This window comes from Triturus cristatus, chromosome 9 (genome assembly GCF_964204655.1).
Source record: "Triturus cristatus chromosome 9, aTriCri1.1, whole genome shotgun sequence".
In the NCBI taxonomy this organism is placed as follows: domain Eukaryota; kingdom Metazoa; phylum Chordata; class Amphibia; order Caudata; family Salamandridae; genus Triturus; species Triturus cristatus.
Window position 1 is genome coordinate 204,149,673 of NC_140592.1, and position 12,586 is coordinate 204,162,258.

The window sequence follows — 12,586 nt, forward strand, 5'->3', positions numbered from 1 at the left end:
GACTCCCCCAAAAAGCGGCACACACAACACATGCAGAGCACATCTACATTGACAACAATGTGGCACAATCTGCAACACGTCCACAACAGAACAGGGGACACAACTGGTCCTGCTTGTGTACAGTAACTGGCCAATCACATATGGCCTCGCAGGGAAATGTGAGTTGACAAGTTACAAGTACAAACACACATCCGTGAAGTTGTTGAAATGTCCACTGTCCCACATCACATAGGCAGCTCACCACAAATAGTAACAATGTACACTGTTATTCAGTCTGCATGTAAACATGTACAATGCGTCAACATACATGTGAACACAATATTAAACTGCATCTCCCCTTCAAATTGCAGAGGGAAATTCAACTCCTCCTGCAGAGCAGTCCCAACCTCTCTTCTCTGATGACGAAGAGGACAACCAGACCTTCAACTCCGACACCCTCAAACATCTCATGGACAGCCTGCGCAGCCCACTTCCAGGAGCAGGGCAGCCCAGCTGCAACGAGGAGATCCCACCCCTGCACAGTACACACAGCAGACAGCACTCACCACAACGGCTGCCTCCCAGGACCCCCACGACGAACACATGGCCTTCCAACTCCATGTGTTGGGGTGCCAGGAGAAGCTGGCCGAACAGGTGCAGGTGGGGTTCGACCGCATGGCAGCCAAACTAGACGCCATGCGTGGGTGTCTAAGTCCCATCAGGGACCACTCACAGTCCCTAATGGTCACCAACAGTCCGCTCCATGCTCTCCAACGAACCATGGCTGACATTGCCAGGGTCCTGACTCAGAGGCAAGAATGATTGGCCAGTCATAGTGGCTCCAGCGAGCTTGCCCTGGAGTTGGGACTTATGTGGAGGCTCATGGAGGACTGGGTCCCTCAATGCCATAAAGACCATCCTCATGGCGTTGCTGCCAAAAGGCCTGGCACTGATGCATGCTGCTGCTACCACTCCATCCACATCTCAGTCCCCTGATTTGTCAGTTCCACACAGTGCAGTGGACATCCCCCCTCTGGCCCCTGCAGTGTCACTGCCACACAGTGCTGGAGACATAACACCACCACCCTCATGTGAGGCACATGCAATAGCTGAGGACAAAGATGCAGATGAATCTGCCCCCGTGGTCAGAATAAAGCGGTAGCAATCATGTCCGCCATATGGCCTGTTTCTGCTTGGTTCTACGCTCAGCATCATCCCCTTCCACTGTCCCCAATGCACTCTGCGACACTCACCTTGGACCTCGACGTGGACTGCCATATTCTGTTTTGGCACCAAGTACACAGATATCAGATTGCAGACTGAACTCCTCCACTGCTGATGTACATGTCATTCCCTGAAGGACTCTGGCTGGTCCTCCACGAGCCAGCGCTGAAAGGTGGGGTTTGCATGGCCCTGTACTGCTCCAGCTGCAACACTCCACTGAATGTGCATTAAACATTCATTTACACAACGAGTGTCATGTCTATGATCTTGCAAGTGTGGAGGTATGGATGCATGTAGGGTCAATGATTTCACCTTACATTCATGTTGCTTATGTTGTGGGACTTGGGTCACAGGGTGACATATTGCCGATTGTGTGCCGGGTGGCGCCGACACTAGAACGAGGAAACACGCATTTGTTACTTTCTTGTCCAGGCCAGAACGGAAGCACGCCCACAGCCCCGGGGTCATTGTTCACAACTTTACACTGGACTGGCATATGCCAGGCCAGCCCACTCCGATCACGCTCACAGGAGGGATGACAACGCTACATGTCCCAGGCCTTCCCTGTAGGGATCTGCTGATCACAGGTCTAGTTGTCCGCATGCCACAGCCACTCCCTCATGGCTGGTTCACACCCACAAAAAGTGAAAGCAGCAAGGAATGCACTCAATTAAAACAATTTTCAAAAAGAGATCCAACAATTAACAAATAGCTTTATCACATCAAAAGTATTGTGTGCACCTGTGAAAGTGGCACTGCCAGCCACCTAAATTTGAACAGCAAGAAAAAAATTCCAGACCAATGACTGGAAATAACAAGTGCACTACGACAATGCCTCCAGAAAGGCGTTCTCTAGCTTTTACAATTCATACAAAAATATATATGTAACCATTTTGACACTAATCATGGTTAAATTAATACATTTAAGAACTTAAAACAGTGAAGTGAACAATCCAGATGATGAAAATGATGATAAATGAGAAAATTCCAAGTGCAGAATATTGTCTTCAGTCTTTGTGGTTTGGGCCCTGAAGAAGCTGAGGCCATACTTGTTTGGCACCCACTTCAAGATTCAGACAGACCATAAGCCCCTCTTGTGGCTAAATCAGATGAAGGGTGAAAATCCCAAACTTCTTAGGTGGTCCATTTCCCTACAGGGGATGGACTTCACAGTGGAACATAGACCTGGGACTGACCATGCCAATGCAGATGGACTCTCCAGATATTTCCACTTAGAACATGAAGACTCAACTGGTCAAGGTTAGTTTAATGTCCCTAAGTTTGGGGGGGGGGGTTGTGTAGGAGAGTAGGGTCTGCTTTCTATGTTCACCCCCACTTTTTGCTTTTGCTTTACTGGTTTTCGACTTAGATGTGGCTGTGGGCCTGCTAATCAGACCCACAGCCCTGCTGTTCTCTCTCTAAATTGATACTATGTACTTTAGGTGCATAACCCATTTGGATAGGATGACCTTATTGGCCCCTGTACAGTGTACCCTAGGTACCCAGGGCATAGGTGTACCCTAGGTCTACCAGGGGCTGCAGCATGTATTATGCCACCCCTGGCCTGGCCTTCCATTTTGACACAACTGGCTGATCACTCAGCTGGGGCAAGGTCGTGTAATCACCCCTTGCTTAGGTGTAGTATTCCTATACCTAACTTACATATAGACACATGTGTACCTATCAGCCACTCCTATGGCAGGCCTTAACAATCCTGGAGGCAGAGTGCTTGGTAACATGTGAGATGGTGCTCTAGCATGAGCTGAGCCTGTCTGCAGCTTTCGGAACCATGTCCTTATAGCTGTTCTATGATATAGCCTACCATATACTCTTAAAGTGCCTTATAATCTTAAACGGTTATGGTAACTATGGTTTGGCTTTATCGAAACATGTCGTGTAAGGTGTCTAACACTGTGGAATAATACCCCCATACCATTTCTGGACATGAGGATATTATTCCCCCCTTCTAGAGGGAAAGACATGTTGAAATCATACTTTACTGTTAGCCTCTGACCAAAGCCTCAGCATCACAAAATGGATGCTGCTGCCACGACACAAGTCTGACCTCCTGCTGCTGGGAGTGATCCCAGCCAGGGAGGCCTGGACAATAGGTTTCCTGCTTGGGGAGGTGCTAGCACCTCCCCAGACAGCCTTTAGTGTATTGGGGCAGGGTGGGCTGAAAGGAATGAGACATGCCTGGGGCACACAAGGTGTTCCTTGCATAGTCCAGTTCAAACCGGCGCTGGGGCACTCCAGCCCCAGCTCTGGCACGAAACTGGACAAAGGGAAGTGGGTGTAACCACCCCCCTCCCAGGTCCCACCCATAAGGCGTGACCTAGCAGGTATCCCAGCCCCCCAGATTAGTATAAGAGTGGGAGTTGGGCCTCAAGACTTGAGATTATCCTGAACCTGCAACTTGAACAGAAACTCTGGACCTTCGACATTCGACGAAAGAAGAAGACTGAAGAATCTCCCTTGTGGCCAAGGAGTGGCTAACCTGTGCAAACAGGCACCATCAAGAGACTACCCTTTGCTTTGCTAAAGTTCTACGAGGGACCGACTGCAGAGCCCGACCAGAGCCTTGACTTCCAGACTTTTCCGACCCTGATCCACATCCACAGCAGAGCTGAGATCCGTGGAGGCGACGAGAGACGTGGGACCGGCTACCTGGGAAAAGTGTCTAGTATCTTCAAGCGCAGCTTCTGAGGCACCCTCGAAGTTGTGCAGCGGGGATTGAGAAGCCCCACCCCCAAGCACCATCTGCACCAAAGACCAGCCCCCCACACTCCACGAGTCCTGCATTTTCCTGCTTGCCGCGTCTGTCCAGTTGCTTGCCCGCTGGCTAGTGGCCTTCGTGACGACGCATCCCGTAATCTTCAGTGCTGGTTTGGCTCCTCCAGACTGGCTCCTGCTCCTTTGAAAAAGAGAAGCACCCCAGACCTTCCTGGTCTGCACCAGAAGCAAGTCCTCCGTTCCTCGTGGGTTCCGCTTGCCAAGGCTTGGTGAGTCCTAGTCCAACTTCGACACCGCCGACAGCAAGAGCCTTCGTGGGACAGCTCGCCTCCTGGTCCTGGTCGTCCTCGACATTCCCTGGTCCTCGTGGCTGCAGCGACAAGCTTCACCTTCACCTGCAATCTTCACGACATCGCCTGGTTCCTTCCTGGTTCCACGTGGTCACTGGCTAGTGACCTTGACTCTGTCCCTTCTGCTTGCAGGTCTCCTCTCTTCTTGATCCCAGCCTTGGGATCCACCAGACACTCTTCACTGACTGCCTGTCAGCAACTTTCCTTCAGGCATCCATAGAAGTCCACGACGAAACCCGACGCAAGTTCACACCTATGCACCCGCAGCCTGTGGGCTAGGTAACTTGGGTACTTCGGTGCTCACAAGGGTAGTGACTATCCTAGGGTCTAGTTTCCGAGTCTCGACTCTCTAGCTACTTTAGAAGTGTCCTTAAACTGTTAATTTCTAACAACTACTATTTCTATCGACTTTTACGCATTACGCGTGAGTGTTTCCACTCTGCACCTGAATACCGTGGGCCTCCCACTTCCTAACTGTTGCTAGTGTAGTGTAGCCCCCGCGATTCCATAGGCCTAGGCCGATCCTATTTCCGTGACAGTGGTCCTTATACCACTTACTTAGTATATGGTTTGCGTGGCCCCTAGGGCCTAACTGTATTACTTACCTGTGTGACTTAATGTATGCTTAAATAAGACTGTGTTGTACTTACCTCTAATCTCATAAAGAGTGCTGAGGGTTTGACTAGAATAAATACACTTTATTTTATATATATATCTGTTGTGGTGTCCTTTCATTTGGTATTCAAGGGATTATATATGGTATCACAGCTGGCTTCACATGCCATTCAGAGTTTAGCCTAAGACTGCTCTTGTCCATGCTACCACTAGGATAGCTGGTCTATAAGGTTGACTTTACAACCAATCACCATAAGGGTATTTGGACTGATATAAGGTGTACACTAGAACTAGTGACATCATACATCAGGCCAACTTCTCACATTGGTGAGCAGCGGTTGGGATCTGAGCTTGCTGTTGTAATACCATTGTAATCTTGAGATACTAAATTGAAAGATCACACAGATATTGTCTAGGTACATATAACATAGATTATAATACTTAAGTCCTACTGGACTTAGTAGTTGTAGGTTGAAGGGAGTAACACACCCTGACTACAACTACCAGAGAGGTTTAGTAGAAACAACTAGTGTAGGTAGGTGCACACACCACACCCTCACTAGATCATGTCTCTGGGAGGAGATCAAGTAGACGCTCTCTCAGGAGGGTCAGGTCTGCAGAAGACCCCCTCTAGATATGATACCCTAACTTTTCAGGAGATGAGACAATCGTGTACCTCCAGAAGAATAAAACAGGGTGCAAACCCTACCCTCCTTCAGCTAAGACAACTCCTAGAGGAGTATGATGCTCTTAAAGCCTCACAGGCAGGTACCCTAGGTACAAAGGAGGGTCTACCCACCACAGATGAGTCAGATGGGACTTCAGATGAAGAGGTAGACAGCCAGGGCCAAGTAGGAAGACTTAGCCAGGCTAACCTAAGCTTACATGGGAGTTTGCATGGGGTCCCCCCATACAGACCCCCAAGTGGGCTTACACAGAGAAGCAGGAGGGACAGATCCCCTTCAAGGGAATCCATCCACTCCCATGTCTCTAGCATCTCTAATGCTTCCTCTCATAGGGGAATGACTTCCCCTGAGAGAAAGGAGCATGAAGCCAGAATGAGGGAAGCTAATCTGAGGATTCAGAGGGAAGAACTTGCCCTTGCCAAGGAGAAGCTTGCTCTGGCTAGAGAGCAAAAGTTAAGTGGGTCAGAACCCACTGGTGGCAGCAATATCCCTAAGGATAGAGACAGGCACTATGATAATAGAAACCTGAGCAAGATTGTCCCTCCCTACAGGTGTGGGGATGACATCCACAAATGGATAACTGCTTTGGAGAGAGCTTGCAAAGTACAGCAGGTACCCAAAAGTCAGTGGGCAGCTATCTTGTGGCTCTCCTTCTCTGAGAAAGGTAGAGACAAGCTCCTCACAGTTAGTGATGAGGATGCAGATAATTACACTGTCCTGAAGAGTGCTCTGATTGATGGGTTTTGCCTAACCACTGAACAATACAGGTTGTTGTTCAGGGATACCCAGAAGACACAGACTCAGGACTGGACTGACTTTGTAGATTGTGCCACTAAGGCTCTGGAAGGCTGGCTAATGGGAAGTAAGGTTAAGGACTATACAGGATTGTATAATTTGATCATGAGAGAACAAATCCTTAACAACTGTCAAAACCAGCTATTGCATCAACACCTGATTGATTCTGATCTGACTTCTCCCCAAGAATTGGGAAAGAAGGCAGATAGATGGGTCAGGACTAGAGTTAAGCAGAAAAACCAGAACCAGGGCGGTGATCAGAAAAAGGCAGACCAGAAGGGTAATGATCAGAAACAAAAAGACCAGAAGTCTTCACCAGGCCCCCAAAAGGCTCAGGGGGAGGGTGGTCCCAAAAAGGATAAAAAGAAAGAAGGCCAAAAGAAACCATGGTGCAACTATTGTAAGTCCAACTCACATTGGTTTAGTGAGTGCACCAAAAAGGATAAGCCCCCAGCCACCATTGCCCCTATGGCAACTGTACCCCCTAGTTCAGCTGTAAGTGGTGGTTCCCAGCAAAAGGGTGTAGTAGGGTTAACCCTGGGAACTGAGGAGGATTCTGGCCTAGTCAGAATACCTACTCAGGCTGTTCTGATCTGTGATGGGGACTTAGCTTTGTCCTCTACTGTAGGCCCCAGTAACCTGGGCAAGTACAGACAGACTCCTTTTATCAACCAAAGAATGGCTCAGGCCTACAGGGACACTGGGGCTAGTGTCACAATGGTGACACCTGCTTTTGTGGACCCTGGACAGATCATACTAGGTGAGAATTACCTAGTGACCAACGCTAGCAATACCACTACCTCCCATAGTGTGGCTATTGTTAACTTCTCCTGGGGAGGGGTAACTGGCCTCAAGAAAGTTGTTGTTAGTTCAGACCTTCCTGTAGAGTGTTTACTGGGCAATGATCTTGAAACTTCAGTTTGGTCTGAAGGGGAGTATAGGACCCATGCAGAAATGCTGGGGATAGATGCACATGTCCTTGCTGTGACCAGGTCACAGGCCAAAAAGTGCACCACTGAACAAGTGCTGGATCCTGAAACTATGGACCAGTCACAACCCAAGAGAAAGAGCAGTAGGGTTAAGGCTGTGCCTTCCCCCCTGCCTCAGGTGGTGGATCAGCCCTCCCAGGAGGATGATTCTGAGAGCCATGAAGGAACTGTCCCAGAAGAACTTGAACCTGATCAGGTTGAGTTTCTTGGGACAGGGGGACCTTCAAGGGCAGATCTGAGGCAGGCTCAATTAGACTGCCCCTCTCTTGAACCCCTCAGACAGCTGGCTGCTGCTGAGGCTGCAGGGAATGCTCAAGGTACCCATAGAGTGTATTGGGATGAAGGGCTACTGTATTCAGAGGCTAGAGACCCCAAGCCTGGTGCATCCAGGAGGTTGGTCATACCACTGAAGTTCAGAGGCTTCCTTCTTACCTTGGCCCATGATATTCCCCTTGCAGGACATTTAGGCCAGAACAAGACTTGGGACAGGCTTGTCCCTCACTTTCACTGGCCGCATATGTCAGAAGATACTAAGGAGTTTTGTCGCTCCTGTGTCACCTGCCAAGCCAGTGGCAAATCAGGTGGCACCACAAAGGCCCCCCTCATACCACTACCTGTGGTGGGGGTCCCCTTTGAAAGAGTGGGCATAGATATTGTAGGACCAATGGACCCACAAACAGCATCTGGGCACAGATTCATACTGGTGATAGTGGACCATGCCACCAGGTATCCAGAAGCAATTCCCCTGAGGACCACAACAGCTCCTGTTGTGGCAAGGGCCCTGCTTGGAGTATTCTCCAGAGTGGGCTTTCCAAAGGAGGTCATTTCTGACAGAGGTGCCAACTTCATGTCAGGATACTTGATTGCAATGTGGAAGGAGTGTGGTGTGAACTACAAGTTCACCACACCCTATCACCCACAGTGCAATGGGCTTGTTGAGAGATTCAACAAGACCCTAAAGGGAATGATAAAAGGGTTACCAGACAAGCTTAGGCGAAGATGGGACATCCTTTTACCCTGCCTTCTGTTTGCTTACAGAGAGGTCCCACAAAAAGGGGGTTGGCTACAGCCCTTTTGAGCTTTTGTTTGGGCATCCTGTAAGAGGACCCCTGTGTTTGGTAAGGGAAGGATGGGAGAGACCTCTCAGACAACCCAAACTGGACATAGTGGATTATGTACTTGGTCTCCGCTCCAGGATGGCAGAGTATATGAAGAAGGCTTCTAAAAACCTTGAGGCAAGCCAAGAACTCCAAAAAGCTTGGCATGACCAAAAGGCTGTACTGACTGTTTACCAGCCAGGACAGAAAGTGTGGGTGTTGGAGCCAGTGGCCCCAGCAGCACTCCAAGACAAATGGTCTGGACCCCACACTATTGTTGACAAAAAGGGAGAAGTCACCTACTTGGTGGACCTTGGGACTCCCAGAAGCCCCCACAGGGTGCTTCATGTCAACAGATTGAAGGCATATGTTGACAGGGCAGACATGGGGCTACTCATGGCTACAGATGAGGGGCAGGAGGAAGAGAGTGACCCTCTCCCAGACCTGTTGACTCAGAACCCTGATGATGGCTCAGTTGATGGTGTGGTCTTTTCTGACAGCCTCACTGTCCATCAGCAACAGGACTGCAGGCAAGTTCTGCAGTCCTACAGACATATGTTCTCTCTGACCCCAAGTCAGACAAACTGGTGCACCCATGAGGTGGACACTGGTGACAGTCTGCCTGTGAAGAGTAAAATCTACAGGCAACCTGACCATGTCAGGGACTGCATAAAAGTTGAGGTACAAAAGATGTTGGAGCTGGGAGTCATTGAACCTTCAGTTAGCCCTTGGGCTAGTCCTGTAGTCCTTGTGCCAAAGCCTCACACCCAAGATGGTAAGAGAGAGATGAGGTTTTGCGTGGATTACAGAGGTCTCAATGCTGTCACTAGGACAGATGCCCACCCAATACCTAGGGCAGATGAGCTCATTGACAGACTGGCAGCTGCTAAGTTTTTGAGCACATTTGACCTAACAGCAGGCTACTGGCAAATCAGACTAGCTGAGAATGCAAAGGCCAAAACTGCTTTCTCGACCCCAGGAGGACATTATCAATTTGTGGTAATGCCCTTTGGTTTGAAGAATGCACCTGCCACTTTCCAAAGGTTGGTGAATCAAGTCCTTACAGGGTTGGATGATTATTGTGCAGCCTATCTTGATGATATTGCTGTCTTTAGCTTCCCCTGGGAGGATCACCTGGTCCACCTGAGGAATGTTTTAGAGGCCCTGCAAAAGGCAGGCCTCACTATCAAGGCCACTAAGTGCCAGATAGGGCAGAGCAAGGTTGTATACCTGGGCCACCTAGTTGGTGGGGGTCAGGTTCAACCACTGGAGAGCAAGATCCAGACCATAAAGGACTGGACTCCTCCAACTACCCAGACTCAGGTCAGAGCTTTCTTGGGCCTGACTGGGTACTACAGAAAGTTTGTTAAGAACTATGGGTCCATTGTGACACCACTTAATGACTTGACCTCCAAGAAGATGCCAAAGAAAGTTCAGTGGACAGTAAGCTGTCAAAAAGCATTTGATGACCTGAAGCAGGCCATGTGCAGTGCACCTATTCTGAAAAGTCCAGACTACTCCAAAGAGTTCATTGTCCAGACAGATGCTTCTGAGTTAGGTGTGGGAGCTGTTCTTTCACAACTGAATGTAGATGGTCAAGACCAGCCCATTGCTTTTATAAGTAGAAGGCTGACCCCTAGAGTGAAACGTTGGTCAGCTATTGAGAGGGAGGCCTTTGCTGTGGTTTGGGCCCTGAAGAAGCTGAGGCCATACTTGTTTGGCACCCACTTCAAGATTCAGACAGACCATAAGCCCCTCTTGTGGCTAAATCAGATGAAGGGTGAAAATCCCAAACTTCTTAGGTGGTCCATTTCCCTACAGGGGATGGACTTCACAGTGGAACATAGACCTGGGACTGACCATGCCAATGCAGATGGACTCTCCAGATATTTCCACTTAGAACATGAAGACTCAACTGGTCAAGGTTAGTTTAATGTCCCTAAGTTTGGGGGGGGGGGTTGTGTAGGAGAGTAGGGTCTGCTTTCTATGTTCACCCCCACTTTTTGCTTTTGCTTTACTGGTTTTCGACTTAGATGTGGCTGTGGGCCTGCTAATCAGACCCACAGCCCTGCTGTTCTCTCTCTAAATTGATACTATGTACTTTAGGTGCATAACCCATTTGGATAGGATCACCTTATTGCCCCCTGTACAGTGTACCCTAGGTACCCAGGGCATAGGTGTACCCTAGGCCTACCAGGGGCTGCAGCATGTATTATGCCACCCCTGGCCTGGCCTTCCATTTTGACACAACTGGCTGATCACTCAGCTGGGGCAAGGTCGTGTAATCACCCCTTGCTTAGGTGTAGTATTCCTATACCTAACTTACATATAGACACATGTGTACCTATCAGCCACTCCTATGGCAGGCCTTAACAATCCTGGAGGCAGAGTGCTTGGTAACATGTGAGATGGTGCTCTAGCATGAGCTGAGCCTGTCTGCAGCTTTCGGAACCATGTCCTTATAGCTGTTCTATGATATAGCCTACCATATACTCTTAAAGTGCCTTATAATCTTAAACGGTTATGGTAACTATGGTTTGGCTTTATCGAAACATGTCGTGTAAGGTGTCTAACACTGTGGAATAATACCCCCATACCATTTCTGGACATGAGGATATTATTCCCGCCTTCTAGAGGGAAAAACATGTTGAAATCATACTTTACTGTTAGCCTCTGACCAAAGCCTCAGCATCACAAAATGGATGCTGCTGCCACGACACAAGTCTGACCTCCTGCTGCTGGGAGTGATCCCAGCCAGGGAGGCCTGGACAATAGGTTTCCTGCTTGGGGAGGTGCTAGCACCTCCCCAGACAGCCTTTAGTGTATTGGGGCAGGGTGGGCTGAAAGGAATGAGACATGCCTGGGGCACACAAGGTGTTCCTTGCATAGTCCAGTTCAAACCGGCGCTGGGGCACTCCAGCCCCAGCTCTGGCGCGAAACTGGACAAAGGGAAGTGGGTGTAACCACCCCCCTCCCAGGTCCCACCCATAAGGCGTGACCTAGCAGGTATCCCAGCCCCCCAGATTAGTATAAGAGTGGGAGTTGGGCCTCAAGACTTGAGATTATCCTGAACCTGCAACTTGAACAGAAACTCTGGACCTTCGACGTTCGATGAAAGAAGAAGACTGAAGAATCTCCCTTGTGGCCAAGGAGTGGCTACCCTGTGCAAACAGGCACCATCAAGAGACTACCCTTTGCTTTGCTAAAGTTCTACGAGGGACCGACTGCAGAGCCCGACCAGAGCCTTGACTTCCAGACTTCTCCGACCCTGATCCACATCCACAGCAGAGCTGAGATCCGTGGAGGCGACGAGAGACGTGGGACCGGCTACCTGGGAAAAGTGGCTAGTATCTTCAAGCGCAGCTTCTGAGGCACCCTCGAAGTTGTGCACCGGGGATTGAGAAGCCCCACCCCCAAGCACCATCTGCACCGAAGACCAGCCCCCCACACTCCACAAGTCCTGCGTGGGGCCCTCCTGCATTTTCCTGCTTGCCGCGTCTGTCCGGTTGCTTGCCCGCTGGCTAGTGGCCTTTGTGACGACGCATCCCGTAATCTTCAGCGCTGGTTTGGCTCCTCCAGACTGGCTCCTGCTCCTTTGAAAAAGAGAAGCACCCCAGACCTTCCTGGTCTGCACCAGAAGCAAGTCCTCCGTTCCTCATGGGTTCCGCTTGCCAAGGCTTGGTGAGTCCTAGTCCAACTTCGACGCCGCCGACAGCAAGAGCCTTCGTGGGACAGCTCGCCTCCTGGTCGTCCTCGGCGTTCCCTGGTCCTCGTGGCTGCAGCGACAAGCTTCACCTTCACCTGCAATCTTCACGACATCGCCTGGTTCCTTCCTGGTTCCACGTGGTCACTGGCTAGTGACCTTGACTCTGTCCCTTTTGCTTGCAGGTCTCCTCTCTTCTTGATCCCAGCCTTGGGATCCACCAGACACTCTTCACTGACTGCCTGTCAGCAACTTTCCTTCAGGCATCCATAGAAGTCCACGACGAACCCCGACGCAAGTTCACACCTATGCACCCGCAGCCTGTGGGCTAGGTAACTTGGGTACTTCGGTGCTCACAAGGGTAGTGACTATCCTAGGGTCTAGTTTCCGAGTCTCGACTCTCTAGCTACTTTAG